The sequence below is a fragment of the Delphinapterus leucas genome, chromosome 2, assembly GCF_059928025.1.
Source record: "Delphinapterus leucas isolate spDelLeu-1000000601 "Yukka" chromosome 2, BTC_Dleu_Yukka2, whole genome shotgun sequence".
NCBI classification, from domain to species: domain Eukaryota; kingdom Metazoa; phylum Chordata; class Mammalia; order Artiodactyla; family Monodontidae; genus Delphinapterus; species Delphinapterus leucas.
This window is the reverse complement of record NC_143130.1, coordinates 15,162,061-15,183,654: the sequence shown is the minus strand read 5'-3', so window position 1 is coordinate 15,183,654 and position 21,594 is coordinate 15,162,061. Positions and strand designations below refer to the sequence as shown.

Here is a 21,594-nt window from a genome sequence, read left to right as displayed (position 1 = left end):
ATTCCAGGAATGCAAGGATTCTTCAATATACACAAATCAATCAACGTGATAAACCATATTAACAAATTGAAAGAGAAAAACCATATGATCATCTCAGTAGATGCAGAGAAAGCTTTTGACAAAATTCAACACCCATTTATGATAAAAACCCTGCAGAAAGTAGGCATAGAGGGAACTTTCCTCAACATAATAAAGGCCATATATGACAAACCCACAGCCAATATCATCCTCAGTGGTGAAAAACTGAAAGCATTTCCACTAAGATCAGGAACAAGACAAGGTTGCCCACTCTCACCACTCTTATTCAATATAGTTTTGGAAGTTTTAGCTACAGCAATCAGAGAAGAAAAAGAAATAAAAGGAATCCAAATCGGAAAAGAAGAAGTAAAGCTGTCACTGTTTGCAGATGACATGATACTGTACATAGAGAATCCTAAAGATGCTACCACAAAACTACTAGAGCTAATCAATGAATTTGGTAAAGTTGCAGGATACAAAATTAATGCACGGAAATCTCTGGCATTCCTATACACTAATGATGAAAAATCTGAACGTGAAATCAAGAAAACACTCCCATTTACCACTGCAACAAAAAGAATAAAATATCTAGGAATAAACCTACCTAAGGAGACAAAAGACCTGTATGCAGAAAATTATAAGACACTGATGAAAGAAATTAAAGATGATACAAATAGATGGAGAGATATACCACGTTCTTGGATTAGAAGAATCAACATTGTGAAAATGACTCTACTACCCAAAGCAATCTAGAGATTCAATGCAATCCCTATCAAACTACCACTGGCATTTTTCACAGAACTAGAAGAAAAAATTTGTATGGAAACACAAAAGACCCCGAATAGCCAAAGTAATCTTGAGAACAAAAAACGGAGCTGGAGGAATCAGGCTCCCTGACTTCAGACTATACTACAAAGCTACAGTAATTAAGACAGTATGGTACTGGCACAAAAACAGAAAGATAGATCAATGGAACAGGATAGAAAGCCCAGAGATAAACCCATGCACATATGGTCACCTTATTTTTGATAAAGGAGGCAGGAATGTACAGTGGAGAAAGGACAGCCTCTTCAATAAGTGGTGCTGGGAAAACTGGACAGGTACATGTAAAAGTATGAGATTAGATCACTCACTAACACCATACACAAAAATAAGCTCAAAATGGATTAAAGACCTAAATGTAAGGCCGGAAACTATCAAACTCTTAGAGGAAAACATAGGCAGAACACTCTATGACATAAATCACAGCAAGATCCTTTTTGACCCACCTCCTAGAGAAATGGAAATAAAAGCAAAAGTAAACAAATGGGACCTAATGAAACTTCAAAGCTTTTGCACAGCAAAGGAAACCATAAACAAGACCAAAAGACAACCCTCAGAATGGGAGAAAATATTTGCAAATGAAGCAACTGACAAAGGATTAATTTCCAAAATTTACAAGCAGCTCATGCAGCTCAATAACAAAAAAAACAAACAACCCAATCCAAAAATGGGCAGAAGACCTAAATAGACACTTCTCCAAAGAAGATATACAGACTGCGAACAAACACATGAAAGAATGCTCAACATCATTAATCATTAGAGAAGTGCAAATCAAAACTACAATGAGATATCATCTCACACCAGCCAGAATGGCCATCATCAGAAAATCTAGAAACAATAAATGCTGGAGAGGGTGTGGAGAAAAGGGAACACTCCTGCACTGCTGGTGGGAATGTGAATTGGTACAGCCACTATGGAGAACAGTATGGAGGTTCCTTAAAAATCTACAAATAGAACTACCATATGACCTAGCAATCCCACTACTGGGCATATACCCTGAGAAAACCACAATTCAAAAAGAGTCATGTCCCAGAATGTTCATTGCAGCTCTATTTACAATAGCCAGGAGATGGAGACAACCTAAGTGCCCATCATTGGATGAATGGATAAAGAAGATGTGGCACATATATACAATGGAATATTACTCAGCCATAAAAAGAAACGAAATTGAGCTATTTGTAATGAGGTGGATAGACCTAGAGTCTGGCATACAGAGTGAAGTAAGTCACAAAGAGAAAGACAAATACCGTATGCTAACACATATATATGGAATTTAAGAAAAAAAAATTTCCTGAAGAACCTAGGGGTAAGACAGGAATAAAGACACAGACCTACTGGATAACGGAGTTGAGGATATGGGGAGGGGGAAGGGTGAGCTGTGACAAAGCGCGAGAGAGGCATGGACATATACACACTACCAAACGTAAGGTAGATAGCTAGTGGGAATCAGCCGCATAGCACAGGGATATCAGCTCAGTGCTTTGTGACCGCCTGGAGGGCTGGGATAGGGAGGGTGGGAGGGAGGGAGACACAAGAGTGAAGAGATATGGGAACATATGTATATGTATAACTGATTCACTTTGTTATAAAGCAGAAAGTAACACAGCATTGTAAAGCAATTATACCCCAATAAAGATGTTAAAAAAAAATCCAGGCCCAAGATTGTAAGTGCCTGAAATATGAAATTTTTAAATTGGGGAACAAAATAGAGGTAGAATGGAAACAAGAAGAAATAAAATATATGAGGTCGGAAACACAAAAACTTCTCAAACTAGGGCCTCATCGAATGGTACTGGTGTTAATAGAAATAGTGAAGTCAGAAGGAGCAGTTAGGGGTGAGGAAAGGGAGATAAGTACAGTGTGAGGTGTACTGATGTTGAGATATCAACAGAATAACCAGGTAGAACTGTAGATCTTGGGAGAATTATGGTAAAAAGGTGATCTAAACGTATTTTCCTATGTGGTGAACAAGAGTTAGAGCCAGTGTGGTTTTTTCTTCATTGTGAAAATCACAGTAACGGTGACGGTGAGGCAAGAAATAAGCGGGGGTATTGATATCCAACTTAAAAAGTTAAGCAAAGAGTTAACATTAAGCTACGAAATTCTTAACACTAGAGGGAGAAGGATTTGTGAATACCTTTAACTTAAAACATTTGTATTCTCACATAGGAAAACAATAGACATTTGGGGTATCCTTAAAACAAGGCCAGCTCAAAATTGGCACTCAATAAATATTTGTTGAGTAAATGCATATCCATGATTTTTTAAAGTCTATTTGTTGATGGAAGGGGAGAAAACAGAACTTCATGGCCCCCATTTTCTTTTTTTAATTGTGGTAAAATATACATAATATAAAAGTTACCACTTTATCTTAAATGTACAATTCAGTGGCATTAATTATGGTCACTGTGTTGTGCAATCATCACTATTTCCATAACATTTTCATCACCCAAAACAAACTCTGTACTGACCACTTAACTCCCCATTTTCTCCTCTGCAGCCCCTGGTCACCTCTAATCTACCTCCATTTCTATAGATTTACCTATTCTGGACATTTCATATCAATGGAATCATACAACCAAATAAATTTTTTTAAATAGTGTTAGGAACACTTAACATGACTCTATCTTCTTAACAGATTTCAAGTGTACAGTACATTATTGTTGACCATAGGAACAATGTTTTACAGCAGATTTCTATAGCTTATTCATCTTATTACTTAACTGAAACTTTACTCCTGTTGGCTAATATCTCCCCATTTCTCCATTCCCCGAACCCCTGGTAACCACCATTCTAGTCTTTGGTTTTATGAGTTGGACTGTTTCAGAGAATCATGCAATACTTGTCTTTATGTGTCACATGGCCTGCTATTTTCTAAGGAGAGGTAATATGGAAGAAAAAGTGGGGGAGAGAACACTTTAGTTACACTTAAGCTGAGGAGACTTATATAAGCACTTAATATATTTTATCTCCAGTTGCTTTAGAGTTTACAACATGCCACCAGATTGTCATTTTTACAACCTCTCTGTGAGGTTGGGCAGGAATCACTATGTGCATATCAAAGATGAAGTGATGCTCCGAGGTACTGGGCAGCTTGCTCTGAACATATGTTACAATTAGATCTTTTGGTTGAAACTAGAAACAGAAGAAAGGAACACACATACACATTACTATCAGCTATTTAGAGGTATTAGTAAATACTTCTTCAAAAGTATGTGGAGTTTAACATTTCTGTCTTCAAGCAAGACACAGTTTTCATGTAAACCTTTAAAATATTGCTACATAAAAAAGTATAAATTTACTCAATCAGTAGTTAATTGTACTGTAATAACATTTGTGTTATTGAGTTGGGAGTATAACCAGAAGTTATCTACACCTGAAAATACTAAAATTGTAGTTGATGATGAAGCGAGCTAGACTTTACTAACATTTCAAAAATATAAATAAATGTCTTTCCAGATCTTATTTTTATGAAGTCCTCCAAATAATGAAAAAAATTAGTAGATTGTTACAGAGCAAAAAATCATAAAATAATGGATGCCTTTTGAAATATTACATCATTTTCAAATGGTTGATTAGCCTTTGAGGAGAAATTGGACTTGCATATACTTTTCTCACAAAATGTGAAGGAAAGTCTTGGTGAATGTTTTAAAACACCAAAAGGACATGATTGGTCATGGTACCCATATAGTTGAAATTTTAAAAATACTGTGTTTTAAAATGTTTACAGTTGTTGGGACTTCCCTGGTGGTCCAGTGGCTAAGGCTCCACACTCCCAATTCAGGGAGGCCAGGTTTGATCCCTGGTGAGGGAACTATATCCCACATGCTGCAACTTAGAGTTTGCATGCCACAGCTAAAGTTCCCGCGTGCTGCAACTAAAGATCCCACTTGCCACAACTAAAGATTCTGCATGCCACAACTAAAGATCCCACACATGGCAACGAAGATCCCATGTGTTGCAACTAAGACCTGGCGCAGCCAAATAAATAAATATACTTTTTTAATGTTTACACTTGTAAATTGCAATAAAATATTCATTGTAATAGAAAAAAGTAAAATGGTGTGGGATAGTACATTAAATTATCTAGTTAATCTTATCTTTGGGAAGCCTGATAATCGAGGTCAGAAAGTTCCATATCAACCATTTGGCGTGTTTTGACCCTGAATTCTCTGATTAAAAAAAAAAGTTTGGGATGATGCAGCATCAGCATGTTTATTCTAAAATTTAAGAGTAGGGGCTTCCCTGGTGGTGCAGTGGTTGAGAGTCCGCCTGCTGATGCAGGGGACACAGGTTCGTGCCCCAGTCCGGGAAGATCTCACATGCCGCGGAGCGGCTGGGCCCGTGAGCCATGGCCGCTGAGCCTGCGTGTCCGGAGCCTGTGCTCCGCAACGGGAGAGGCCACAAGAGTGAGAGGCCCGCGTACCGCAAAATAAATAAATTAATAAAATAAATAAAATTTAAGAGTATTTTATACATAGAAAGAAAATGGTAAAGTGTAAAGGAAAGATTAAAAGTTTTGCTTACAAATAACTGATTCCCCTGCTTTGCTTAATTTCTGAAGATAGTAGTGTGGTGTCCTGCAAAATAAATTGAAAAATCTCAGCCAGAACTCTCCTGATAGGGCTTCCTTGGTGGTGCAGTGGTTAAGAATCCGCCTGCCAGTGCAGGGGATACGGATTCGAGCCCTGGGCCGGGAAGATCCCACATGCCGTGGAGCAACTAAGCCTGTGTGCCACAACTACTGAGCCTGTGCTCTAGAGCCCATGAGCCACAACTACTGAGCCTGCATGCCACAACTACTGAAGCCCGTGTACCTAGAGCCCGTGCTCCACAACAGGAGAGGCCACCACAATGAGAGGCCCACACACTGCAACGAAGAGTAGCCCCCCCTCACTGCAACTAGAGAAAGTCTGCATGCAGCAACGAAGACCCAACACAGCCAAAAATAAAATAAAATAAACAAAAAAAACTCTCCTGATAATTGTGTCAGCATTCCATGTAACATACTAAAGGATGCATTTAAGACAAAGGTTTATACTCAGTGCAGCTTAAAAATGACAGTCAACAAGAAAATAATTTTTGAAAAAGGCTAATTAGTTTTGAGTTAGTTCTATCTGAATATGTGCATATATGTTATATGTATATTTGTAAAATGATAGAATGTTTAAAGAGACATTCTAATTTCCCACTGGTTTATTCTGTGACCCTTAAAACAAATTCCCATGTTTTGTTTTGTTTTTCGGCACCCACAATTAACAACTACATCCATTTGAATTAATTTCCCAAACATCAGTGAAACAATACCCAGTAATTGGGACAGAAGTATAGGAGTGGTAAGGATGGGGATGATGTGTAAAGAAATCAAGACTAATTAATAATTTCCAGTCTTACTACTTCTCATCTAGTGTTTTCTTCTGTCTCATCAACATGGGGACTTGGGTGTAGTAGATTTTGGTAGACTAGAGAACTTGAAAGCAAGTTCCAATAAAGGAGATACTCCGTCAAATTTACTGATATTATCTTAGTACCTAGGATGTAACTTGGCACATAGTAGGATCTTATTAGTCACTTGTTCATTAGCTATTTTTTTGAGTGATTTCTATTTGCCATGCATTTTTCAAGAAGTGAAAATATATCATTAAGCAAAACATGTAAGATTCCTTGTCCTTTGGAATCTATATTTCAGTAGGGGGTGAGAAAATACAAGCATAATTAACAAAGCATTTAGAATACTAAAAGGTGATATGCTATGTAAAATTAACGAGGCTGAGTAAGAAGAATTTGGAACATAGAAATGATGGAACAGTTGAGATTTTAAATGGAGTGCATAAGGTAGGGCTCAATGAGGTGATATATGAGCAAAGACTTGAATAAATGTGGATATGAGACACGTGAGTATCTGGGAGAAGACTATTCCAGGCAGAGGTAACTGCAAGTGAAAAGGTCCTGAGGTGGTAACACGACTAGCGTTATGAAGGAACATTAAGAGGCCAGCGTAGCATACAGTCTGATTTATGTTTTGAACACATCACTCTGGTTGCTGTGCTGAGAGTAGATGGGGGCAAGGATAGAAGTAGGGAGGCCTGTGACAAGACTATGGAAATTAACCAGGTAAGAAATGATAGTGGTTTAGATCAGACTGTGAAAGCAGTGAGAAGTATGCCTATCTACCCATTCATTTTACAAATCATAATTGATGGTGTTTTGTGTCAGGCATTATTCTCTTTTTTTTTTTTGGCCATGCTGTGCAGCTTGTGGGATCTCAGTTCTTGGACCAGTGATGTAACCTGGGCCACAAAAGCCCGGAATCCTAACCACTAGGCTACCAAGGAACTCCCCACTTCTGAACACTTTAAATATTCATATGCCTTTATTTGCTTAAGTAATGTGGTAGCTGGATAATGGTCCCTCAAAGATGTCTATATCCCAGTCCCTAGACCTGTGACTATGTTACTTTATATGGTAAAAGAGACCTTGCAGATGTGATTAATTTAATCATGTGGGGATGAGTAAATTCCACTGGATTATTCTGGAGGGTATGGTGTGATCACAGGGGTCTTTAAAAGAGGGTGTCAGAGGGTCAGAGTCAGTGGTAGAAAGATGTGAAGATGGAAACAAAAGGTTGGAGTGACGTGAGGAAAAAGCCAAGAACCACTGAATGTAGAAACCTCCACAAGCTGAAAAATGCAAGGAAAAACAATCTCCCAGAAGAAATACATCTCTACCAACATCTTGATTTTTCACATTTAGACCCATTTTAGATTTCTGACCTCCACAACTGTAAGATAATAAATTTGTTTTGTTTTCAGACACTAAGTTTGTGGTCATTTCTTACAGCAGCAATAAGAAACTAATAGGGAACATAAGATGTCCAAATAAATATATAACAATCACATGACTACTATAATTTATTTAACCATTCCTATATTGTTCAAATTTTAGATTGTTGCCAGTTTTTTCTTGTTATAAATAATGCTGAAGAGAATATCCTTATGGATAAATCTTGGAACGCACTTCTGATAATTTTCATAGGTTTGGATATGGAATGACTGCTGTAGTGATTACTGTCAATGTACTTTAAAATATAAAAATCAGAGACTGCATTCACACACCAAGATTTACTTTATTAACACCAGTGTTTTATGTAATAAAATAAATAAAATACAATTGGTAGAGGTTAAGTACCCTTTAATCTCCTTTGCCATCCTGCTTCCCCAGCCCTATATCTTCCAAGACAAAGACTGACAAATAGGGAATGACTCACGAACATGTGAACCCTCATTGCACTTTAGCTGTGTTAATCTTCTCTGTGCTGTTCCAATTTTAGTATACATATTGACCAAGCAAGCACCAGAGTATACTTTTAATCTTAAAAAAAAATTTGAGACATAACCAAGGTTGTAAGTTATTCTTTGTTTATGTCAACAACACAGACTAAAAAAATATGAATCTTCATAGAAAGGAAAAGTCAAATACAAGCATTAAGAGAAAGGATAATACATAACAATTTATTCAAAAGGAATAGAATACACAGTCTTCGAGTGCACATGGAACATTCTCCAGGGTAGATCATATATTAGGCAACAAAACAAGTCTTAACAAATTTAAGAATACTGAAATCACATCAGCCAGGAGATCTGACCAAGATGGCAGAGTAGAAAGACCTTAAGCTCACTTCCTCTCACAAACACCAAAATCACAACTATCTTCAGAATAACCATCAATGAAAAAGACCGGAACCTACCATAGGAGACCTGCCACTAAAGACATAAAGAAGGAACCACAATGAGCCATGTAGGAGAGGCAGACTTCTGATATAGTCAAGTTCATACCCCTGGGGCAGGGGTGACCCACAAACTGGTGAATAATTATACTGCAGAATTTCTTCCACAGTAGTGAGAGTCTTGAGCCCCATGTCAGGCTCCCCAACCCCAGAGGTCCTGCACTGGAAAGACATGAACCCAGAGCATTTGGCTCTGAAGACCAGTGGGCTTCTTTCCAGAGCCCCACAAGACTGGAGAAATAGAGTCTTCTCTCTTAAAGAGCACACACAAAATCTCACATGCTGACACCCAAGAGCAAAAGCAGTAATTTGATAGTAACATGGGCCAGAGCTGCCTGCTGATCTTGCAGAGTCTCCTGGAGAGATGGGGGTTGGTTGCAGCTCACCCTGGGGACTTAGACACTGGAGGCATCCATTATTGAGAGCTTCTACTGTGTGGATGCTGGTGCTGGCAGGTACCATTGTGGAATCCTCCCTTTAGCTCATTAGTACCAAGACCTGGACCCACCCAATAGCCTATAGGCACCACTGCTGGGGTGCCTTAGGCCAGGCTACTAACTGGGTGGGCACAGCCTCAGGCCAAGCGACTAGTAGATAGGCTGCCTAAAGATCTGAGCCCCTTGCTACCTCTAGACAGGCCTCTAGACACAGCTCTGCCCAACAGAGGTCTCAGGACCCAACTTCACCCACCAATGGGAAGACACCAGCCTCAGAAACCCCTGGGCCCCTGCCCTCCACTCCAGGAAGCCTGCTGTAGGCTCTGAACCAGCCTCACCCATTGGGGGTAGACACCAGATTCGAGGGAACGATAATCTTGCATCCTGGGAACTCAGTCTGTCCAGATGCTGTTCTGAGATCAGCTGAGCCCTCGCCCTGCCCACGAGAAGGCCAGCAGATGCTTCAGGACACCCCAGACTCTGTACCCAACTGTGTCAGGAAACTTGCTCCCCCCACCCCACCCAGCAGTGACCTGACACCAGCTTTGAAGTCCCTGGGTTCTGCAGTCAGACTCCAGGACCCACCTCTCCCTGCCAGTAGTCCAGCACTAAGCCCAGAACATAACTTCACCCACCAGTGAGCAGAGAACAGTCCCGGGGTCCTCTGGATCCTGACTCTGCCCTCCGGTAAGCCAACATAAGTCCCAGGGCCCCTGGGGTTCCCTAGTTAGCTGCAATGTCACCTAGTCCTGCCAACCAGAAGATGGCAGCCTCTGCAAAAGGCAGGGCCTGGCAACCAACCAGATCGGGGGCCAAACAGACCTGCCAGATTACCCACACACTCAGCCCACCACAACAGAAGGACCCATGGAGCCCTCATAGGGGTAATCCCTAGAGCATATAGCTTGGGTGGCGAGAGGGGTGTGCTCTGCAGGGACACACATGATGTTTCCTACAAAAGGCCACTTCTCCAAGGTTAGGAAACATAACCTACAGGATACATAAAAATAATAGCAACTTAGTCAAAATGAGGCTACACAGGAATATATTCCAGACAAAGGAACAAGATAAAACCCTAGAAGAAAAACTAAGTGAAGTGGAGACAGGCAGTCTACCAAAGAAGGAGTTTAGGTTAGTGATCATAAAGATGATCAAAGAACTTGGGAGAAGAATGGATGCACAGAGAGAAGTTTTTAACAAAGAGTTAGAAAATATAAAGAACAACCAACCAGAGAGCTAGAATACAATCAGTAAAATAAAAGATACACTAGAAGGAATCAGCAGTAGATAAGTGAAACAGAGAAAGCTAGAAGACAGAGTAGTGGAAATCAGTGATGCTGAACAGAAGAAAAAAAAGGATTGAGGACAGTTAAAGAGCTGTTTGGGACGACACCAAGTGCAGTAATACATTATAGTGGTCCCAAAAGGAGAAGGGTTGGAGGGGGGGGCTGAGAACATAATTGAAGACATAGTAGCTAGAAACTTCCCTTAACTGGGAAAAGAAGCAGTCATCCAAGTCCAGGAAGCACAGAGAGTTTCATAAAGTATTAACCCAAAGAAGAACACACCAAGACACACTATAATTAAAATGACAAAAAATTAAAGATAAAGGGAGAATGTTAAAAGCAGCAAGGGAAAAGCAACAAATAACATACAAGGGACTCCCATAAAGTTATCAGCTGACTTTTCAGCAGAAACCGTGCAGGCCAGAAGGGAGTGGCATGATATATTTAAAGCGATGAAATAGAAAAGCCTACAACCAAGAATACCCTACCCAGCAAGGCTCTCATTCAGACTGAAGGACAAATCAAAAGCTTTACAGGCAAGTAAAACCTAAAAGACTTCAAACCACCAAACAAGCTTCACAACAAATGTTAAAGAAACCTCTCTAAGGGAAAAAAAAAAGGAGACTTGATCCTCCCCCAAGGGTTAACATGGGAGTTAAAGAGACCTTCTGCTGCATAAAGCAGGTTCGACCCGGAAACAAAATCTTTTAAAAAATTACACTCTGCAGGGGCGGGACGAGTTGATGTGTCGGGAAGACTGGATGGCTTCACAGGTTGCTAAGCGACGTGGCAGGAGAGCACACTCATACACGGGCTGCTGTGGTGTACCTGAGGGATCCGTTCAGGCAGCTCTTAGGTTGAGGGGACCTAGTCAGCATGCCACATTCTCCTGGGTCTTTATTCCTTAGCCAGGGGACCCTTGCCGTGGTAGTATCCAGTGACAAGGTGAGGGGTTTGCAGGGACAACCTCTCAGAGGTGGCCAGAGGTCATGCATCTTCCCCACTCTGGAGGCAGGATCAGAGGTGGAGAAAAGATGGCAGAGTAGAAGGACAACCATTGACAAAAGAAAGCTGGAACCTACTAAAAAAGATATTCTACATCCAAAAACAGGGGAAGCCACAGTGAGACGGTAGGAGGGGCACAATTGTGATAAAATCAAATGCCATATCTGCTGGATGGGCAACACACAAACTGGAAAATAATTATATCACAGAAGTCCTTCACAGGAGTGAAAGTTTTGAGCACGACATCAGGCTCCCTGGCCTGGAATTCAGCACAACCAGATCAGCTTTGCAACAAATGCTAAAGGAACTTATCTAGGTGGAAAAGAAAAGGCCACAAATAGAAACAAGAAAATTACTAATGGAAAAGGCAAAATTTACAGTAAAGATAGGAAATTATCCCCACACAAATGTGATATGAAAACCAGCAATCCGGGGCTTCCCTGGTGGCGCAGTGGTTGAGAGTCTGTCTGCCGATGCAGGGGACACAGGTTCGTGCCCCGGTCCGGGAGGATCCCATATGCCGCGGACGGCTGGGCCCGTGAGTCATGGCCGCTGAGCCTGCACATCCGGAGCCTGTGCTCTGCAACGGGAGAGGCCCGCGTAGCGCAAAGAAAAAAAAAAAACCCAAAACCCAGCAATCCTGAGGAGAGTACAAATGCAGGATATTGGAAGTGCATTTGAAATTAAAAGGCCAACAACTTAAAACAACCTTGTGTATATATATATATATATATATATATATATATAGACTATTATATCAAAATCTCATGGTAACTGCAAACTAAAAATCTACACTAGATACACACACACACACACACACACACACACACAAAAGAAAAAGGAATCCAGGGCTTCCCTGGTGGCGCAGTGGTTGAGAGTCCACCTGCCGATTCAGAGGATGCGGGTTTGTGCCCTGGTCCAGGAAGATCTCAAATGCCACGGAGCGGCTGGGCCCATGAGCCATGGCCACTGAGCCTGTGCGTCCGGAGCCTGTGCTCCGCAATGGGAGAGGCCACAGCAGTGAGAGGCCTATGTAATGCAAAAAAAAAAAAAAAAAAAAAGACAAAGTGGGTGAAGAGGGAATGTGCCTCAACATTAATAAAGACCATATATGACAAGCCCACAGCTAACATCATACTCAGTGGGAAATGCTAACCACAATTCCTCTAAGATCAGGAACAAGACTAGTATGCCCACTTTTGCCACTTTTATTCAACATAATATTGGTAGTCCTAGCCACAGCAATTAGACAAGAAATAAAAGGCATCCAAATTGGGAAGGAAGGAGTAAAACTATGCAGATGATATAGTACTATATAACCCAAATCCTAAGGAGTCCACCTAAAATCTGGTAAAGGATTTCACTAAGGCTACAGGATGAAAAATCAACATACAGAAATCTATTGTATTTCTGTATGCTAATAACAGAAAGAGACTGCTATCAGAAAGAGAAATTAAGAAAACAGTCTGATTTACCATTTCATAATATAAATAAGATACCTATGAATAAACTTTACCAAGGCAGTGAAAGACCTATAGACTGAAAACTTGTAAGACATTGACAAAAGAAACTGAAGAAGAAACATTAAGTAGATATTTTGTGCTTGTGGATTGGAAGAATTAATATTGTTAAAATATCCATACTACCCAAAGCAATCAACAGATTCAGTACAGTCCCTATTAAAATTCCTATGGCATTTTTCATAGAAATAGAAAAAACAATTCTCTAATTTGTATGGAACCACAAAAGGTCCTGAAGAGCCAAAGCAGTCTTTACAAAGAAGAAGAGGGATTGTGATCCCTGATTTCAAACTGTGTTACAGCTGGAGGCATTGTGCTCCCTGATTTCAAACTGTATTACAAAGCTATGGTAATCAGAACAGTATGCTTTTGGCATACAAACAGACATATTGATCAGTGGAACAGAATAGAAAGCTCATGAAATAAACCCACATGTATATCGTCAATTAACTTATGACAAATTACCAGAGAATATACAATGGGGAAAATACAGTCTCTTTAATAAATGGTTTTGGAAAGACTGTACAGTCACATGTAAAAGAATGAAATTGGACCACTATCTTACACCACACACAAAAATTAAATGGATTGAACGTATGACCTGAAACCAAACTTTTAGAAGGAAATATAGGCAGTAAGCTCATTAACATCAATCTTGGCAGTCATTTTCTGGATTTGATATTAACAGATATAATAAGTTGGAGTACATCAAACAAAAGCTATCACATAGCAAAGAAACCCTCAAGAGATGAAAAGATAACCTGTGGAATGGGAGAAAATATTTTCAAATCATGTCAAATAAAGGGTTAATATCCAAACTATATAAATAACTTACACAACTCAAGAGCAAAAAATACCCCAAACAATTCAGTTAAAAATGGGCAGAGGATCTGAATAGACATTTTTCCAAAGAAGACATACAGATGTCCAACAGATACATGAAAAGATGTTCAACATCACTAATCAGGGAAATGCAGATCAACACGGCAATGATATAACTGCACACTTGTTAGAATGGTTATTATCAAATAGAGAAAAAATAACAAGTGTTGGCAAGGATATAGAGAAAAGGGAACCCCTGTGCACTGTTGGTAGGAATGTAAATTGGTACAGCCTCTATGGAAAACAGTATGGAGGTTCCTGAAAAAAATAAAAACAGAACTAGCATATGATCCAGAAACTCCATCTCTGAATCTTTATCCAAAGAAAATGAAGCACTAACTCAAAAAGATACATGCACCCCCATGTTCATTACAGCATTAATTACAGTAGCCAAAATATAGGAAACGTATGTGTCCATTGATATATGAAAGGATAAAGAAAAATACACACACACACACAGGAATGTTATTCAGCCATAAAAAAGAATGAAATCTTGATGTTTGCGACAACATGCATGGATATTGAGAGCATTATGCTAAGTGCGATAAGTCAGATCAGACAGAGAAAGCCAAATACCATAGGATTTCACTTATATGTAGAATCTAAAAAAAAAATCAACTAGCCAAGTTCATAAATACAGATAACATGTTTGTGGTTGCCATAGGCAGAGGGTCACGGTTGGGTAAAATGGATGAAGGGAATCAAAAAATACAAACTTCCAGTTAAAAGTAAATAAGATATGGTGATGTAATGTACAGCATGGTAACTGTACTTATTAATATCGTTTTGCATTATTCGAAAGTCGGTAGGAGAGCAAATCTTAAAAATTCTTGGGACCTTCAAGATGGCGGAGGAGTGAGACATGGAGATCACCTTCCTCCCCACAAATACATCAGAAATACATCTGCATGTGGAACAACTCCTACAGAACACCTACTGAATGCTGGCAGAAGACCTCAGACCTCCTAAAAGGCAAGAAACTCCCTACGTACCTGGGTAGGGCAAAAGAAAAAGGAAAAAACAGAGACGAAAGAATAGGGATGGGACCTGTACCAATGGGAGGGAGCTGTGAAGGAGGAAAGGTTTCCACACACTAGGAAGCCCCTTCACTGGCAGAGACGGGGGTAGTGGTGGGAAGTTTTGGAGCCACGGAGGAGAGCACAACAACAGAGATGCAGAGGGCAAAGTGGAGAGATTCCCGCACAGAGGACTGGTGCCGACCAGCACTCACCAGCCCGAGAGGCTTGTCTGGTCACCTGCGAGGGAAGGTGGGGGCTGGGAGCTGAGGCTCAAGCTTCGGAGGTCAGAACCCAGGGAGAGAACCCCACCCATTAGCAGAGAGGCTGCCTAAAATCATAATAAGGTCACAGACACCCCAAAACACACCACTGGACGTGGTCCTGCCCACCAGAAAGACAAGATCCAGCCTCATCCCCCAGAACACAGGCACCAGTCCCCTCCACCAGGAAGCCTACACAACCCCTTGAACCAACCTTTCCCACTGGGGGCAGACACCAAAAACAATGGGAACTACGAACCTGCAGCCTGTGAAAAGGAAACCCCAAACAAGGAAAGTTAAGCAAAATGAGAAGACAGAGAAGAAACACACAGCAGAGGAAGGAGCAAGGTAAAAACCCACCAGACGAAACAAATGAAGAGGAAATAGGCAGTCTACCTGAAAAAGAATTCAGAGTACTGATAGTAAAGATGATCCAAAATCTTGGAAATAGAATGGAGAAAATACACGAAACGTTTAACAAGGACCTAGAAGAACGAAAGAGCAAACGAACAATGATGAACAACACAATAAATGAAACTTAAAATTCTGTAGAAGGAATCAATAGCAGAATAACTGAGGCAGAAGAACGGATAAGTGACCTGGAAGATAAAATAGGGGAAATAACTACTGCAGAGCAGAATAAAGAAAAAAGAATGAAAAGAATTGAGGGCAGTCTCAGAGACCTCTGGGACAATATTAAACGCACCAACATTCGAATTTAGGGGTCTCAGAAGAAGAGAAAAAGACAAGGACTGAGAAAATATTTGAACAGATTATAGTTGAAAACTTCCCTAATATGAGAAAGGAAATAGCTAATAGCTAATCAAGTCCAGGAAACACAGAGAGTCCTATACAGGATAAATCCAAGGAGAAACATGCCAAGACACATATTAATCAAACTATCAAAAATTAAATACAAAGAAAAAATATTAAAAGCAGCAAGGGAAAAACAACAAATAACACACAAGGGAATCCCCATAAGGTTAACAGCTGATCTTTCATCAGAAACACTGCAAGCCAGAAGGGAGTGGAAGGACATATTTAAAGTGATGAAAGGGAAAAATCTACAATCAAGTTTACTCTACCCAGCAAGGATCTCATACAGGTTCGATGGAAAAATCAAAAGGTTTACAGACAAGCAAAAGCTAAGAGAATTCAGCACCACCAAACCAGCTTTACAACAAATGCTAAAGGAACTTCTCTAGGCAGGAAACACAAGAGTAGGAAAAGACCTACAATAACAAACCCAAAACAATTAAGAAAATGGTAATAGAAACATACATATCAATAATTACCTTAAATGTGAATGGATTAACGCTCCAACCAAAAGACACAGGCTCACTGAGTGGATACAAAAACATGACCCATATATATGCTGTCTACAAAAGACCCACTTCAGACCCAGGGACACATACAGACTGAAAGTGAGGGGATGGAAAAAGAGATACCATGCAAATGGAAATCAAAAGAAAGCTGGAGTAGCAATTCTCATATCAGACAAAAGAGACTTTAAAATAAAGACTATTATAAGAGACAAAGAAGGACACTACAAAAAAAAAAAAAAAAAAAGAAGGACACTACATAATGAGCAAGGGATCAATCCAAGAAGAATATATAACAATTGTAAATATTTATGCACCCAACATAGGAGCACCTCAATACATAAGGCAAATGCTAACAGCCGTAAAAGGGGAAATCAACAGTAACACAATCATAGTAGGGGCCTTTAACACCCCACTTTCACCAATGGACAGATCATCCAAAACGAAAATAAATAAGGAAACACAAGCTTTCAATGATACATTAAACAAGATGGACTTAATTGATATTTATAGGACATTCCTTTCAAAAACAGCAGATTACACTTTCTTCTAAAGTGCTCATGGAACATTCCCCAGGATAGATCATATCTTGGGTCACAAATCAAGGCTTGCTAAATTTAAGAAAATGGAAATTGTATGAAGTATCTTTGCCAACCACAATGCTATGAGACTAGATATCAATTGTAGGAAAAAATCTGTAAAAAAAAATACAAATACATGGTGGCTAAACAATACACTACTAAATAACCAAGAGATCAGTGAAGAAATCAAAGAGGAAAGCAGAAAATACCTAGAAACAAATGACAATGGAAACACGACGACCCAAAACCTATGGGATGCAGCAAAAGCAGTTCTAAGAGGGAAATTTATAGCAATACAATCCTACCTCAAGAAACAAGAAACATCTCAAATAAACAACCTAACCTTACACCTAAAGCAATTAGAGAAAGAAGAACAAGAAAAACCCAAAGTTAAAAGGAAAGAAATCATAAAGGTTAGAAGTAAATGAAAAAGAAATGAAGAAAACAGTAGCAAAGTTCAATAAAACTAAAAGCTGGTTCTTTGAGAAGATAAACAAAATTGATAAACCATTAGCCAGACTCATCAAGAAGAAAAGGGAGAAGACTGAAATCAACAGAATTAGAAATGAAAAAGGAGAAGTCACAATTGACACTGCAGAAATACAAAGGATCATGAGAGATTACTACAAGTAACTCTATGCCAATAAAATGGACAATCTGGAAGAAATGGATAAATTCCTAGAAAAGCACAATCTTCCAAGACTGAACCATGAAGAAATAGAAAATATAAGCAGACCAATCACAAGCACAGAAATTGAGACTGTGATTAAAAATCTTCTAACAAAGGAAAGCCCAGGACCAGATGGCTTCACAGGTGAATTCTATCAAACATTTAGAGAAGAGCTAACACCTATTCTTCTCAAACTCTTCCGAAATATTGCAGAGAGAACACTCCCAAAGTCAGTCTACGAGGCCACCATCACCCTGATACCAAAACCAGACAAGGATGTCACAAAGAAAGAAAACTACAGGCCAATATCACTGATGAACATAGATGCAAAAATCTTCAACAAAATACTAGTAAGCAGAATCCAACAGCACATTAAAAGGATCATACACCATGATCAAGTGGGGTTTATTCCAGGAATGCAAGGATTCTTCAATATACACAAATCAATCAACGTGATACACCATATTAACAAATTGAAGGAGAAAAATCATATGATCATCTCAATAGATGCAGAAAAAGCTTTTGACAAAATTCAACACCCATTTATGATAAAAACCCTGCAGAAAGTAGGCATAGAAGGAACTTTTCTCAACGTAATAACGGCCATATATGACAAACCCACAGCCAACATCGTCCTCACTGGTGAAAAACTGAAAGCATTTCCACTAAGATCAGGAACAAGACAAGGTTGCCCACTCTCACCACTATTATTCAACATAGTTTTGGAAGTTTTAGCCACAGCAGTCAGAGAAGAAAAAGAAATAAAAGGAATCCAAACTGGAAAAGAAGTAAAGCTGTCACTGCAGATAATATGATACTATACGTAGAGAATCCTAAAGATGCTACCAGAAAACTACTAGAGCTAATCAAAGAATTTGGTAAAGTAGCAGAATACAAAATTCATGCACAGAAATCTCTGGCATTCCTATACACCAATGATGAAAAATCTGAAAGGGAAATGAAGGAAATACTCCCATTTAACATTGCAACAAAAAGAATAAAATATCTAGGAATAAACCTACCTAAGGAGACAAAAGACCTGTATGCAGAAAACTATAAGACATCGATGAAAGAAATTAAAGATGATACAAACAGATGGAGAGATATACCATGTTCTTGAATTGGAAGAATCAACATTGCGAAAATAACTATACTACCCAAAGCAACCTACAGATTCAGTGCAATCCTTATCAAACTACCAATAGCATTTTTCACAGAACTAGAACAAAAGAATTTCACAATTTGTATAGAAACACAAAAGACACCAAATAGCCAAAGCAATCTTGAGAATGAAAAACAGAGCTGGAGGAATCAGGCTCCCTGACTTCAGACTATACTACAATGCTACAGTAATCAAGACAGTATGGTACTAGCACAAAATCAGAAATATAGATCAATGGAACAGGATAGAAAGCCCAGAGATAATCCCATGCACATATGGTCACCTTATCTTTGATAAAGGAGACAAGAATATACAATGGAGAAAAGACATTCTCTTCCATAAGTGGTGCTGGGAAAACTGAACAGGTACATGTAAAAGAATGAAGTTAGAACACTCCCTAACACCATATACAAAAATAAACTCAAAATATATTAAAGACCTAAGTGTAAGGCCAGACACTATAAAACTCTTAGAGGAAAACACAGACAAAAGACTGTATGGCATAAATCACAACAAGATCCTTTTTGACCCACCTCCTAGAGAAATGGAAATAAAAACAAAAGTAAACAAATGGGACCTAATGAAACTTCAAAGTTTTTGCATAGTAAAGGAAACCATAAACAAGGCGAAAAGACATCCCTCGGAATGGGAGAAAATATTTGCAAATGAAGCAAGTGACAAAGGACTAATCTCCAAAATTTACAAGCAGCTCATGCAGCTCAATATCAAAACAAACAACCCAATCCAAAAATGGGCAGAAGACCTAAATACACATTTCTCCAAAGAAGATATACAGACAGCCAACAAACATATGAAAGAATGCTTAACCTCACTAATCATTAGAGAAATGCAAATCAAAACTACAATGAGGTATCCCCTCATAACATTCAGACTGGCCATCATCACAAAATCTAAAAACAATAAATGCTGGAGGGGGTGTGGAGAAAAGGGAACCCTCCTGCACGGTTGGTGGGAATGTAAATTGATACAGCCACTATGGAGAACAGTATGGAGGTTCCTTAAAAAACTAAAAATAGAACTACCGTACGACCCAGCAATCCCACTATTAGGCATATACTGAGAAAACCATAATTTAAAAAGAGTCATGTACCACAGTGTTCATTGCAGCTCTATTTACAATAGTCAGGACTTGGAAGCAACCTAAGTGTCTACTGACAGATGAATGCATAAAGAAGATGTGGCACATATATACAATGGAATATTACTCAGCCATAAAAAGAAACAAAATTGAGTTATTTTTATTGAGGTGGATGGACCTAGAGTGTTTCATATGGAATGAAGTAAATCAGAAAGAAAAACAAATACCATATGCTAACATATATATATGGAATCTAAAAATTAAAAAACAAAGATGGTTCTGATGAGCCTAAGGGCAGGACAGGAATAAAGATGCAGACGTAGAGAATGGACTTGAGGACACGGGGAGGGGGAAGAGTAAGCTGGGACGAAGTGAGAGAGTGGCATGGACATATATACGCTACCAAATGTAAAAGAGATAGCTAGTGGGAAGCAGCCACATAGCACAGGGAGATCAGCTCGGTGCTTTGTGACCACCTAGAAGGGTGAGATAGGGAGGGTGGGAGGGAGACACAAGAGGGAGGAGATATGGGGATATATGTATGTGTATAGCTGATTCACTTTGTTATAAAGTAGAAACACACCATTGTAAAGCAATTGTACTCCAATAAAGATGTTTAAAAAAAATTCTTTTCAAAAAAAAAAAATCTATGTATGGTGATGGATATTAACTAGAGTTTTTTGTGGTGATCATTTCACAATCTATGCAAATAATTGAATCATCCTGTCATCCAACTGAAATTAATATAATGTATGTAAATTATACCTCAATTAAAAATACATTTAAAAAGAATCATGAAGGTGGAGTTAATGAACTGATTATAGTTTTTTCTACATATGCATTTATTTTATCTCACAAACTGTTAAACATATGGAATCTCCAAATTATGCACTCACAAGCCATTTCTAGTTTTGTCACCATTTCCAAATTATCTAGATTGACCCATGTCGTGAAATGGAAAGAAAAGGGTATTGTTTCTTTTACTGTAATTCTGCTGTTTTACTAGAGTGTCACAGTGGCAACTTTCCAATCTAGTTTTGAGAATAGATCCCTTTGTCAAGCTTGGTCATAATTTGGGCATATCCTCTACTTAAACAGAACATAACTCAGTTATGAGTATAAAGATTCATTCCTGTTTGTAGGATATCAAAAATCCAGAAGTTTGACATAATAGACTCACCGAATAAAAACTTTCAACTATAAAATTTTGTCAAGGTCTGTAACTTTTTAATACCTTTTACATTCTAATTTGCATATATGACACTATCAGTTTTCATTGAAACAGTCATTTTGATTTTTTTGGAAGCACAATTGTTTTACTCTGGGCAATCCTAATATTTCCACACAAATTTTTAGATAATATAATTTATGTAAGAACCACAAGGTATAAATTATTGCCATTGAAAAGGCAGTAATTTTGAATTCCTGTAATGTATTTTAGATAAGCAAAAGTCTGTAAGGCTAAACAGTAGTATTTGTGCAATGCTAGAAACAGAATGTTTTCTTACATCTCACAAGAAAACTTGTACTATCTTCTCAGATAAAGCTACAAACATGGTTTATTAATTTCAATAATTTTTGTGTAGAAATGAGCAATAAATAGATGTCTGTCTGTAGAATACACACACAATGAGAGGTTGTATTGGTAATTAAAGGGCTAATTTTCCCAGATAGAAATTCTCTTTAAAATAGTAAAAACGTGAAAAATGAACTGCCCCATATATT

The 21,594-nt window shown here is 38.8% G+C and overlaps 1 protein-coding gene and 1 non-coding gene across 41 annotated transcripts in view; both read right to left on the bottom strand.

Moving 5' to 3' along the window:
* The window catches only part of LOC149749950 (uncharacterized), a 63,838-nt gene that overhangs the window by 24,983 nt on the left and 17,261 nt on the right, over nucleotides 1–21,594 (bottom strand). For 34 of the 40 annotated variants that reach the window (XR_016391883.1, XR_016391884.1, XR_016391885.1 and 31 more), the window contains one exon: nucleotides 1–21,594. This exon is cut by the window's left edge and continues 13,155 nt beyond it; it is cut by the window's right edge. The exons of 5 other annotated variants lie outside the window; for them this stretch is intronic. The gene's annotated coding sequence lies outside the window, so the exon portion shown is untranslated. One more of the 40 variants, XM_089906455.1, reaches the window with a different exon arrangement.
* On the bottom strand, nucleotides 8,088–8,194 carry LOC149749951 (U6 spliceosomal RNA). The gene has a single exon (XR_016392308.1). It is a non-coding gene; the product is annotated as a U6 spliceosomal RNA (small nuclear RNA).